Genomic DNA, 8,935 nt, shown 5'->3' on the forward strand with positions numbered 1-8,935 from the left:
GATCTTTCGGTTCAACGAGGAACTTCTGCCATAAGTAGTTCATGGTAGTTGGAAGAAATAAATACCACGGACCTCGAGGACTATCGCAAAGGTTACTAATATCCTAAAGGAACTAGCAAACACTATCAACAGGAGGTGAGTGGAGTGAATCTCGGGTTAGAAACCCAAGAATAGAATACCTACTAACTAAATGGCATCATGGGATGCTTTTGAGAATGGCGGCTAGAATCATCACACTGGGAACACAAAACATGGCTAGGTTACTAGGTGATACTCTAGACACCTAGGGTCATAATAATAGCTCCAACACAAATGCCGAGGCAATGAAGTACCTCAACAAACTAGTTAGTGTGGTTGATCTGGCACAAAGGAACTTCAGAACGGTAAGAAGGAATTTGCAAATGCATCAGACTGTTTAGAAACCTGGGATGACTCGGACAGCATAACGGCTGTAAATGCTCAAAAAGATTTGAGACATCCTGCAAAATGGTGGCATAACCACTCAACATCACAGTATCAAGGTTCCGAGACCAACTATGAACACACGGAAGTAGTAGAAACTGAACTGGGCTTAAATCCATCAATCCTATAAGTCTCTATCATAGTAACTCATCATCCTGATAGATAGATGAGAAGGCCTAGTTCTCGATCCCCGTAGAAGAGAAGAGGATGACTCAGATCAGAAGGGCATAAGGTAAAGGAGTAAAAAGAGCCTTACGTTCCCTTCCACAATCAATTCCCTTACATAACTAAAGAATTTCTAGACTCAACTTCGACCAATTAGGCTTAGTAATCCTACAGGCAGTCAGGCTCTGATACCAAAGCTGTTAGGACCCTGATTACAAGTCACATCGATCTAGCCGGTAACACCTCATATCACTTTGCAGCCTCACGCACGGTATCCCCACGGGTGTCGCCTTACCATGGCCCGAGACTGTTTGCGCCTTTTGGCTCACGTATATGATAGTGTCGCTAGCATCCATATGACAGAGAACCCGGGCCGACATGACTAGTCGTGAACCCAAAGTGGCACTAACTTACGGGGACAGGCATACATGAATCAACATCGAGCATGTCGGTCAGCAGTGTGCGAATCCGGGCTGTAGCACTGGGCTAACAGGACTCCGTTGAACCGGGCTGTAGCAAGCTAGGCAGGACTCCGGATGTCACCGCGTGACATTTCCCCGAAGGGACAGACACAGGAACGAAGTGAATCACATCCCGGCCAGTCAAGTGTTCCGGAGCAGTAGTGCTGGGCTAGCAGGATTCCGGTGAACTGGGCTATAGCGGACTACTATGGCTCATGGAAGCACAAGACTACATTTCTCCATAAGAGAGGCTACCAAGGATAAACAACTAGGTTGTCCGATCCCACACATACCAAGCATTTCAATCATACACACAATATGCTCGATATGTGTAAATACAACATGGCATCACAACAAAACTCTACGACTCAAAGTATTTATTCATTAGGCTCCGAGGAGCGAGATATTACAAACATGGTTCTCATGACCCAACATTCAGAGCATACAAGTCAAAGCACATGCGGAAGCTTAACATGTCTGACTACAGACATCTACAAATGAAAAAGGCTGAGAAGCCTGTCTATCTACCAGATCCTGCCGAGGGCACAAGATCGAAGCTGAGGTATCAAGCTAAACATCAAAGTGCACACGGAACTACTAGCGAGACTGGCGTCTCTCTACAAAACATAAAATAGGCAAACGTGAGTACAAATGTACCCAGCAAGACTTACATCAGAACTAGCTACATATGGATCAGTATCAACAAAGGGGGTGGTGGAGTTTAACTGCAGCAAGCCAGCTTTGACTCAGTGGCTATCCTAAACTATGACTGCAAGTAACTCTTTTGAGGTGGCGCACACGAGTCCACATATTCAACATATCAGTACACCACTAGGGATTCGCTCCCGTCTCCCTACGAGAACGCCATCCATAGCACTCACGCTTATGTTTCGCATTTTAGAGTATCCACTTTCACTTGTCTATGAATTGTTATAGGCAACCCAGAAGCCCTTTACCGCGGACATGGCTATTCGAATAGATGATGTTAACCCTGCAGGGGTGTACTTCTTCACACACGCTCTCACCACTTACCGCCATGTACACATCATGTATCTCGGTAACCTTCAAGCGGAAGCCTGGCGAGGGTGTCGGCCACGGCCTACCTAAACACTCAAGTCTCTAGTCCAGGTTTATCGCCTATTCAGTTTCCATCCGCAGGGAGTCTGGCCGAAGTTTCCACATACGGCCCCGAACGATGTGAGCAGGGTTCCCGAGACACCAAAAGGGCGCCCGGTACACCATGCCACGTGCCTACCGCATCACAGCCCACCCCGCGGGTCAGCGCTGCGCACGGCCTCCAGCATACTACAAACACCAGAAACTACTTGCAACTCCTGGACAGAGGACAAGGGTGGTTAACAAGCCGAGAGAGTCAATTAAGGATCCCAATGTGTGGTAGTAGCTGTTCATGGATCACAAACACAGAACTCAGTTCCTGAGGACGGTTTGAAATGAGACAACCCACCATGTACTCCTACATGGCCTCTCACCGCTACCTTTACCAAATCGTGTTCACACACTTAGCTCACACACAGTAGGACATGTTCATCACCATTCCAATTCATTCCCGATGAATCAGACCTGACTCAACTCTAAGCAGTAGCAGGCATGACAAACAAGCATGAATGAGTAGGCACATCAGGGCTCAAACAACTCCTACTCATGCTAGTGGGTTTCATCTATTTACTGTGGCAATGACAGGTCATGCAGAGGAAAAGGGGTTCAACTACCGCAGCAAGTAACAGATGAATCGTTGTTGTCCTAATGCAGTAAAAGAGAGCAGGAGCGAGAGAGGGATTTTATCGGAATGAACAAGGGGGTTTTGCTTGCCTGACAGAGTGGTAGTGGGATACTGCCCTTCAGTTGGATACTCGTGAATATCCTCGGAGACAAAACCTACCACGAAGAACACATCAAAACACAATCATCACCTGGCGATATGCAACAATATGATGCATGCAATGACATGGCAACATGAGTGTGTTTGGCTAATGCAACTTAGAACAGATCGGTTTGAGTTCATTTGAATCAAGGATTCAAATGCAAACCCAAAATAAGAGGTCATATTAGTGCATTAACTTGGTTCACCTAAACAGCAAGGTTAAAGTGTTCTAACATGCATGAAACTGGTATAGATGGAAAGATTGAATTTTTCTGATCAAATTTCATATATAAATCTTTGCATTTGGAGTTACAGATTAATTTATATGAATTTTTTAAGTTTGTAGCATTTTCAGGAATTTACTATATAAGAATAAATCCAGTAAATGCTTTATTGCGTCAGCCGTGTGTCACGGTGACGTCAGCAGTCAACGGGGACGGTCCAGGTCGAACCTGACCAGTGGGTCCCGCGTGTCAGTGTCATTAGTCTAACTAATTTTTAGTTAGTCCTAATCCTATCTTAATTAGCAGGCGGGTCCCACTTGTCATAGACCCAGGGGGGTCAAACCAGTTGTCAAACCCCGGTCAAAGGAGTCAAACCCGCCGGCGATTCGACACCAGCGAGACCAGACGCGGCGGGGCACCTCGGATTTAACCTACAGGGCACCATTCGAGGTGCCGTTGGGTTCTACGGGTAGCTCGCGCAACGGCACGTCCGTTGGTGGCCGTGGCTGGGCCTGGGGTGGCCGGAGTCGACGGCGGCGAGCTCGGTTGCGGCCGCCGGAGTTCGGGCGCGAGCGGGGACGCAGTTGCGGTGGTCGTGGCGATGTGCGTTTAGCACCTACGGCGTCTACGTGGTGCGGTGTGTTCGATGGGCACATGCCGGGACCAAATGGTCACCGGAGCATCACCGGAGACGAGCGCGGGCAGCAGCGCGTTCGGTTGCAGGCGAGGCGACGGCTACGGCGCATGCGAGGAAAAACGGAGAGGGGAGCATGAGCAGGGGCTCACGGTGGGTGCAACGAGCTGGTCAGCGGGCTCGGGGGAGGTCAGAAGCGAGCGGGGCGGCGGAGACGAGCTCGTCATCAGGAGGTCGAAGACGAGCTCAGTGAAGACGTCCGGGGGCCTCCGGTGGGGCGTGGCTTGGTGAGGCGGTCGAGGAAGAAGTGGCGGAGCTTCTGGGCGCGTCAACGAGGCGTCGGGTGGCCGGTGGCCGCGGCTCAAAAGCGCTGTTTGATGAGCCTGCGTAGTATTAGGTAGTTGGTCGGGTAAAGGCCAATTGCGCTTATATCCATCACTGTAGGACTTGGGTTTAAGCTTTCCGAGCACGGCGGCGCCCTCTGGTGCGCTCGGGAAGACACGGGGAGGGAGCCAGAGGAGGGGAGGAGCTGCGGGCGTGAGAGAGAGAGAGGTCAGGGGGCGCGTGGCGTCGTTTGGAGCCGTCCAGGGCGTCGGCAGAAGCAGGAGGTGGCCAGGGGTGGCGCGCGAGCGACAGCCAGCAGCCTGCCTGCTCTGGCGGGAGGTTGGTGATGACTGGCACTATGGGCCAGTGGGCCGCACAGTGCTGGGCCAGCTGGGGCGCCAGATGGGCTGGAGGTAAGTTAGGTAGGTTTTCTGTCCTTTCATTTTTATTTCTGTTTTCTAATTCTTCTTTAATTTTAGGGCTTTAATTAAAATACTAAAACTAACTCAAAAATCATGAAACTTCTCAAGCCCACTGTTTGGAATATTTCCAACTGTAAAATTTTTAGTTCATGATTATTTGGACATTTAAAATATTATATAGCATTTAAATGCCCAAATGCAAATAGAGTATGATTTAATTCAGTGACCCAACGTTGTCCTAGAAAAATGTGAACCATTTTTGACAGAGGTTCTAGACCAAGGCAAAGATGATCAACATTTTAGAAGGGCATTTCAGGTTCATTGAAAAAGATTTTAGTAAACCCTAGTTGTTTTCAGGGGGGTGCTAGGGGTTCTGTCATCCCCATTTCAACTTCCTGAAAAAAATTAACATGATGACATGATGATCATGCAAGGACAAGCAAAGGCTAAGCTAGGGCTGTGACAATGCAATGTTGAATAATAATAATGTTAGTGATTTTCTAAAGTAGATAATGATAAGGTTTTTGCATTGGTTTATACTAACTTATCTCACGAGTTGTTGTTGAGTTTTGTGTGGATGACGTTTTTAAGATTTAGGGAAACCGTGATATAAAAAGAATGAAGGAGACACAAAAGCTCAAGCTTGGGGATGCCCAAGGCATCCCAAGATAATATTTCAAGAAGTCTCAAGCATCTAAGCTTGGGGATGCCCTGGTAGGCATCCCACCTTTCTTCATCAACAATTATCGGTTAGTATCGGTTGAGCCTAAATTTTTGGTTCTTCACATGAGTTGTGCTATTTTTGGAATGTCATTTTGTTTTGTTTTGCTTGCTGTTTTAAATAAAATACTTAAATATGAAAGTTCTTAAATAAGAGAGTCCACACTTAGCTACCCATTTAGATAACTACTCGCTTGATCTTCACTTATATCTTTTTGGAGTAGCTTGTCATTTACTCTTGTGCTTCACTTATATCCTATGAGTAAATTGTTGAATAAATTGAATGTCATGAAGTTGAAATCATATCATGCCTAGTGGTAGCTTCACATTGGGTTTAGAAAGTGAAATATTTTGAGGCTTGACAATCACAATATTGGTCATACAAGCAATTCACGATTGATTAGTAGAAGGAAGAGAACTTTCACATGCAAATACACTATCTTGGAAATCTTTTGTTATTGTGAACCCCCATCAAAATATTATATGCCAAAATTGTTGACGTTGGACAAGGAAGACAACGTAATGGTTCATGTTTGTTCATATTCACATAGAAGTTATATTGTCATAGATCCTTCAACATGTGGTGCTTGCCCCCTATCTTTGCTAGCCAAAAATTCCGCACCAAGTAGAGATACTACTTGTGCATCCAAAAAACCCTTAAACCCAGATCTTATTTTCAAGAGTCCACCATACGTACCTAGGGATTGAGCAAGATCCCTCAAGTAAGTTGTCATCGGTGCAATAAGGCAATAAAAATTGCTTCTAGAAGTGTGAGATCATTTAGTGTAAGGGAAAATTGAGCGTTGTACGAACTTGTGATGGTGAAGAATAAAAGCGACAGACTGCATAATAAAGGTTTCCATCACAAGTGGCAATAGAACGTGACATTCTTTTGCACTAAGGGGTTGAGCATACAAACAAATAAGCACATGGCAACCTCTGCTTCCCTCTGCGAAGGGCCTATATTTTACTTTTATGTATTTACTTTTATGCAAGAGTCAAAGTTTTTCTCTCTATTCCTTTTTATTTTTCTCCTTTGGCAAACATCATGTGGTGAGGAAAGATCTAGGCACATATGTCCAGTTGAATATGGGTAGCATGAGTTATTATTGATGACATCACCCTTGAGGTGAATACGTTGGGAGGTGAAATTATAAGCCCCTATCTTTCTATGTGTCCGGTTGAAACATTTTGCTCATCTGTATGCGGTGAGCGTTAGCAATCATAGAAGATTATATGATGGTTGAGTATGTGGAGCTCTTACTTAGACTCTGTTGAATAAGTTGAATTGAAATTGCTTGGTGACTGAGAGCATAGGTTGTTGAGTTTCAAGAGAATTCATTGTTTGAACCTTAACATGTGAATTGGTTGCTACTTTAACATGAGAAGTTTTATAAGAAAGAGTTTGTTATGATGCTAGGAAAAGTGATTGAAATTATCATTGATCAAACTTGTGCACTTTGCTAGCATTCACACTTCATAAATTATTTCTTTTATCATTTACCTACTCAAAGACGAGTAGGAATTAAGCTTGGGGATGCTGATACGTCTCCAACGTATCTATAATTTATGAAGTATTCATGCCATGTTTACAATAATTTTATATGGTTTTGGTATGATTTGCAAGGAACTAACCCGGACTGACGCTGTTTTCAGCAGAACTACTGTGGTGTTGTTTTTTGTGAATAAATGAAAGTTCTCCGAATGAGCTAAAACTTTTTGATGATTTTTTTTGGAACAAAAGAGACCCCTGAAGCTTCGTGGGAGGGCCAGAAGAGCAATGAGGAGGGCACAACCCACCAGGGCACGCCTGGTGATCTAGCCTCGCCCCGGTGGGTTGTGATCACCTCGAGGCCCATCTTTGCGTGTAACCGACGCCAAAAATCCTATAAATAGAGAAACCATCAGAAATAACCCTAGATCAGAAGTTCCGCTGCCGCAAGGCTCTGTAGCCACCGAAAACCAATCTAGACCCCGTTCCGGCACCCTGCCGGAGGGGGAATCATCTCCGGTGGCCATCTTCACCATCCCGGCGGCCAACACAATGAGGAGGGAGTAGTTTACCCTCGTGGCTAAGGGTTTGTACCAGTAGCTATGTGTATAATCTCTCTCTCTCTCTCTCTCGTGTTCTTGAGAGGTCACGATCTTGATGTATTGCGGGCTTTGTTAATATAGTCGGATCATATGGTGTTTTCCCCTCTCTATCTTGTTGTGATGAATTGAGTTTTTCCCTTTGAGATTTCGTTGTTATCGGATTGAATACATTTAGGGATTTGAGAGCACTTGATATATGTCTTGCATATGAATACTCGTGGTGACAACAGGGTATCATATTGATTCACTTGATATGTCTTTTGGCATTCACTCACGGATTCCCGCGGTGACATTGGGGTAATCTATGCATAGGGGTTGATGCACATTCTCATCTTTGTTTCTCCGGTAGAAATCTTGGGGCACTCTTTGAAGTTCTTTGTGTTGGATTGAGTATTATGAAACTGAAATTATTTGGTGTTATTTTAGTATGAAATCTTGGATAGATCGATCGGAAAGAATAGCTTCGAGGTGGTTTCGTACCCTACAAACGATTTCTTCATATGTTCTCCGCTAGATAGGAACTTTGGAGTGATTCTTCGTTGCACGTTGAGGGACAGTTATATGATCCAATTATATTAGCATTGTTGAGAAATTGCACTAGCGAAAGTATGGACCCTATGCCTCACTTTCAAGCATTGCAACACCATTTTTGTGCACGTTTACTATTTGCTACCTTGCTGTTTTTATTTATTCAGATTATAAAAATATATTTATACCATCCATATTACACTTTTATCACCATCTCTTCGCCGAACTAGTGCACCTATACAATTTTCCATTGTATTAGGTGTGTTGGGGACACAAGAGATTTCTTGTATTTGGTTTGCTGGGTTGTTTGAGAGAGACCATCTTCATCCTACACCTCCCACGGATTGATATACCTTAGGTCATTGACTTGAGGGAAAATTGCTACTGTCCTACAAAACTCTGCGCTTGGAGGCCCTACACGTGTCTACAAGAATAAAGTTGCATAGTAGACATCACAGGGGAAGGACCTCGGGCGTGGGCGCAAGCAACATGAGCGGCTAGCGGGCGCGGGAGCGGAGCTCCGGTCGAGCACTGTCCAAGGGGTGTAGCACCAAAAACAGTATGAATCAAAGCTGAGGTCGAGGGGAATAGGAAGAGGAGCTCACTGTGGAGCTCATGGACAAGGTTAGAGAGTGCGGGGGTGGCCGGAAGCGGCGAGCTCGACGGCGAGATGCGACTGCCATGACGAAGAATACCAGCGACGGCGAGCGTACAATGCCTCCTAGCTCGAACCCATAGGCGAGGGTGAAGAAGATGATGATGGCAGAGCTTCTGGATGTCCTCTCAGGGAGTGGGGAGGTCAGTGGCCGCGACGACGGTGATGGCCATGGCGGTTGCAGCTTCGGGTGGAGGCGAACATGGTGACGGCGATGCGAGGGGAATGAATGGCGAGGCTAGGGTTTGTCCTTGGGATCGGGGTGATCTTATCCACCTCGAGGGCTCTTTGGATGGTTGACATGGCGACATCAGCGGCCATGGCGGTTGGATGTGCGCCACGCTCTCCTCTCTGTACCAGGAGG

This window comes from Triticum aestivum, chromosome 7D, assembly GCF_018294505.1.
Source record: "Triticum aestivum cultivar Chinese Spring chromosome 7D, IWGSC CS RefSeq v2.1, whole genome shotgun sequence".
NCBI classification, from domain to species: Eukaryota; Viridiplantae; Streptophyta; class Magnoliopsida; order Poales; family Poaceae; genus Triticum; species Triticum aestivum.